Here is a 5,340-nt window from a genome sequence, read left to right as displayed (position 1 = left end):
CCTTCTGCGTTCAGTTGTGAGCAAGCAGCTTTATGCTCTTGCTGCCACAGCTAAGAGCTGCTCCTGACACCACGCTTTCCCTGCCATGACGGAGTGGCCCTCCAAACTGTGTGCCCCAACAGTCTCTTCCTCCTTTAAGTTGCTTTCTGCTGGTCATTTGGTCTCAGTAATCCAGAAAGCAGCTAAGGTGGGTCCTCTCCTGGCTCTGAGGACGCAGCCCCAAGTTCTAACCAGAGCAATGAGAGAAACAAAGGCGATAACACATGGGAAAGGGGATGTGACATTTTCTACTTGCGCAGATGACATGATCTTATCCTTAAGCCATCGGAATAGAGTCCAGGAGAAAATTTAGATTGCATAGACACTTTCAACAAAGCAGGATATAGAATCAATGTTCCAAAATTAATAGCTTTTTTTTTCGGTACAACAATAATCCATTTACAAAAGAGGAAGCCCATTCACAATAGTTAAATTGTTAAAAATTAAAGACGAGGGTAAGTGTAACCAAAGATGTGAATGACCTGTGTAAGAAAAACTAGAACCCTGAGAAAAAAACACTAGAAGATTGGAAGACTCCCCCAAGCTGATCCTCTGGCAGAGATAGGTATGCTGAAAGTGGCCTACACAGTCAACACAACTTCCACCAAAATTCTAGCGTTCTTTAGAGCTTGAAAACAACAAAAAGAACCCTAAAAAAAGAGACCATCCTTAAATGATATGGAAGTGCCAAAGACCCTGAGTAGCAGAAGTCGTCTGAGGTAGTAAGAGTATTGCTGGAGCCAATAACAAACTCCAAACTCTCCCACATTCGAGGATTGATGACCAACACTTTGTAGAAATAAGGGAATTGATTTTAATTTATTTATGGTCCCCAAGGTCCTTAGATCACTTTACCTTACAGAAAGGCCACTGCCCTGTGTTGTCACCACCAAAGCCCACCAAGCCCAGAACCGGTCAGAGTGTAACGGGGCTGCTCAACTGTTCAACCATTGACTATAGATAAGAAAATAAATGCAGGGGCTCTACCATGGGGATGAGTAGTACAATGGGCTGGGTTTTGGGTATTCCTTCAAGTCCTCAGCTACACCAGAGGGAACTGGGCCAATATTTACACAGACTCAAAGAACATCTTTGCCACCAGGCGTGTGCACAAGACCATTCTTAAGGAGAGGACTGCCCACAGCAGGGGTGACATTTTAAAATAAAGAAGACATTTCCCAGCTTTTAATGACAACCTGGAAGCCCTCCCAGGTGGCAGTAATGTACTGCAAAGGACACCAAAAAGGGACTGAGCCTGTCAGCAAAGGAAACCAATTAACTCATCAGTCAGCCAAGAAGACTTGGCCAACAAGTCAAACTCCTTTACAAGCCTGGAACTAGCTTCCAAGGTCTCACTGGCACCAGAATTGCCCCTTTTTCCACAGTATACCAGGGAAGAAGACCAATGAGCCATGGATGAAGATGGGATTGAAGTAAAAGAGGTCCTTTCTTCTAACATGGTGGTAACCTACGCCATAAAATGACACAGCTTGGAAAGACTGCCATGGAAAACCTTTTAAGTCATATTATTTTGTACCTATGTCCCCCCCCCCCCAGCCAACTCCACGTGCCCAGATCAATGCTAGATGTGGGGCATGTACACAAAACAATGCCAGCCAAGGGCCTGCACCTGATCCTGGGGTTCAGAATCAGCAACAGGAGCGGTTCCTCTCAAATATACAGAGATTGACATCAGTGATGCCAACCAAGCCTTGTAGAGGCTACAGAGGAATGCCTGTTGGTGTTAGTTTAACCCTATTCAAGATGGGCTTGAAGCCTTTCCCACATGCACCAAAAGAGCATAGGAGTTGGCCTAGGCTTTGCTGAGAGAGAGAGAGAGAGAGAGAGAGAGAGAGAGAGAGAGAGAGAGAGAGAGAGAGAGAGAGAGAATTCCATGGTAAGACTGCATCTCTCCATCAGGTCTGACATTGGGCTGGTATTTGTGTGAGCAACAGTTCATATTCTGACCAAGACTTTGGAGGTAAACTTAGCTCCGTGTGGTTTATAGGAACCTAAGTTCAGGGATAGTTGAGCATGAGAAGGAGACCCTCCAGACTATTTCAGTTCAGCTTTCCCAGTTGCCTTGGGTTATGTTACACCAAGCCCTGTTCTGGATCTGAGACCCTCAGGTTTATTCTTCTTTTGCAATCCAATAGCAGAGACCTTCCTTGGTAATAGGAGAATTGAAAGGAGACCCCTGGCAGGTAGCTGGCCTGGAGAAGTCCTTACACCTCCAGGCTCTAGGAAAAATCCTCTACCACATCCCCTTGGAGACCCTAGAAAGGTCCCTGATTCTCTTAGGAAATTGGGCACGTGCCCACCAATGAGAAAACAATCTGGGAAAAAAAAATGGAAAAAAGAGCCCCCTCCAACCCATGTGGAAAGTCCTCACATGGTGATCCTGGTTATGCCCCTTGCTGTAGAAGTGGTGGGTACCCTCCATGGATCCAACACACTTGGGTAAAAGAGGCAGTGCCCTAGAATAGCAGGAGTCTCAGGCTATGAGGCTCCACCCTGACCAGCCTCTCCGGTCACGTTTTATAAGCAATGGAGCCCTTCTAAGGCCTTCAGCTTTGCTTTGGCCACACTAGAGATTGACCAACTACACATGGTAGAAACTTGGGGAGAATTTCTTTACTCTCGCTCTAGTTGCAAGCCTGAAAGTCACCTGGTCTACCCATGGCAGAAGCCTGAGGATTTCAAAGAGGGAAGCTTGGGAATTAGGGCCATGATGCCAGCATGCTTTATTGAGACTTCTGGTAATATTAACTTTCCTGGCTGCAACAATTCCCAGTGACTGCAACCAGACACAAAAGATTGCCCTAACCTTATTTTTACATTATAAATTTGGTAAGTCTATTAAAGGAGGATTACTTGTTTTTCTTTACTTTTAAAAAATATTTATGTATATGAGTGCTTTGTCTACATGTATGCCTGCACACTAGAAGAAGGCATGGGATCCTATTATAGATGGTTGTGAGACACCATGTCGTGGTGGGAATTGAACTCAGGACCTTTGGAAGGGCAGCCAGTGCTCTTAACTACTGAGCCATCTCTCCAACTCCATTTTTTTTTTTTTTAAAAAAAATACTAACCTATGTCTTGTTAAACTCTGTGGTACTAGGTCACACCCCTTCCCCACCACAATTGTGCTTACCATGCGTATCAGGTCTCCTTCTGAGACAATGATTTTGATACGTGAATCCCAGCAAGGCCCACCTACGGTACTCACAAGGGACAGACCTCCATCACAGGGCCACAGCCAGAGTATCTGCTCTGATGCCATCCCACTAAAGGAGCCAGTTCATGCCCATAAGCCAGTTCCTCTTGATGAGCCTGCTTCCATCCCTAATCCTAAATCAGATGATGGCATTGCCACTGTGCCCCTGTACCTCTGCCTGCCCCCAACGTGCCAAAGAGATGAGGTTTTCTACCAATGAAAATGTGGAAAGTGTCTAAAAACACAGCATCGGGATTTCCCCAAGCAGACCTACCCTTACACTTTAGGCCTCATCAGCTGAAAGAGTAACCCAAATGACTCACCCTCACCCCAACTCAAACCAAACCCGGCTCATGATCTCCATCCTCTCTTTTTACCAGATCCTGAGCACAGTATGCTACCTCCTCAGCAAAACTAGCCCCCGCCCGACAAAAGACAGTTTTGTTTATCTTTAGAAATGCCTGGGTATTTGCTCTCACCAGGACCAATGACAAATGCAATCACTGACAGATCCCTCTGTTAAAGCCTGTCAGAAGGGGAACTGAACTGTCTCGAAGGCCTCCTACATGGGTTACAACTAAAAAGGCAACAATTGATCGTGACCAATGCGACCAAACCCATGACCCCATGACAATCAAAGCCTTATACATTCACCCTACACAAACAGCTTTTGTGTGTTTATGTGTGCTTTGTTTTTTTTGTTTTTTCCTCATTAAGGACTCTTTTGTATATGGAATAGACGCTTAAGTTTACCTAATCACTGGACAGGTACCTACCCCTTGGCTTTCTCACTCTTGATATGGACATACCCCCCAATAACCAAACCTTAGCCTTTCCCCTGGTCCCACACATCTGGCCAAAAAGAGACACCCAATTCATACCATTATTGATTGGATTAGGGATTATGGCTGGAATAGGAGGCATTGCTTCATAGGTCACCTTTAATCAACAATTGTCCAGGCATATGCCAGATGATATAGATTCCCTGGCTACAGTAATATACAAACAGAAGAAGGACTGGACCTGCTAACTGCTGAGAAAGGAGCCACCTGTCTTTTCTTAAGTGAAGAGTGCTGCCTCTGTGTGTGCAAGTCAGGGGGAGTCAAGGGTATGATCCAGTAGAGAAGAGGACAAATTACAAAGAGGAGATAATAACTAGCTGCTTCCCTGAGTTGCCAGAGCAACAGCTGGAGCTGGGCATCCTAACTCCTCCCACTAAATGAATCTCTCCTCCTGCTACACTGTCTAGCTTCTTCCAGCACTCTTGTTTGGTCCCTGCATTCGTGACATGCCATCAAGCTTCAGTTGTGTGTTTGTCAGCCCTTGGGCCAAGAAGACTTAGAAATTGACACCTTATGAAGGTATAAGGACATCAGAAGAGGATTACAATGAGTAAAAAGTTGTCTCCACTGACAGCTCTAAACTCTGCCTCTGTGATCCTGCTGGCCTCCTACACCAGCTAAAAACCCTCTTTGGCTTGAGAAGCAGACACTTGCAAAGCAGCATGCTCTCTACACAGTAAGTCCTGCTCACAGTACACAGTCACATCGGCTAAAATTCAAACCCACCAGAAATAGAAAAGCTCAAAAATGATGCAGGAGAGCCTTTCAATGACATAAAAAGGAAGTACCGGCGGACCAGGGTCTTGCTTGTGAAGACTTTGCTAGCTGCTGGCGTTCAAGTTGAGTTCTCCAACTGTCTAAGCGGTGAGGCTTGTTTCTTGCTAGGCTGATTTCTGCAACACCTTCATTAATTAAATGATGTCCCAGACATCTTATTTTTCACAAAATTGCAGAAGGACAGTGGTTCTCAGCGTGTGGGTCATGACCCCTTTGGGGGTAAAAAGACCCTTTCACAGGGGTCACTTAAGACCATTGGGAAACACAGATATTTACATTATGATTTATGACAGTAGCAAAATTACAGTTATTAAACAGCAATGAAAATAATTTTATGGTGTGAGTGGTGGAGGGGTCCAAAGCAACATGAGGAACTGTATTAAAGGGCTTCACCGTTAGGAAGGTTGAGAACCACTAGGTTAGGAGATCACTAATCTAGAGGACACTAGATCTATTTTTTTG

This window comes from Microtus pennsylvanicus, chromosome 3, assembly GCF_037038515.1.
Source record: "Microtus pennsylvanicus isolate mMicPen1 chromosome 3, mMicPen1.hap1, whole genome shotgun sequence".
Classification (NCBI taxonomy): Eukaryota; Metazoa; Chordata; class Mammalia; order Rodentia; family Cricetidae; genus Microtus; species Microtus pennsylvanicus.
This window is presented reverse-complemented; position numbering follows the sequence as displayed.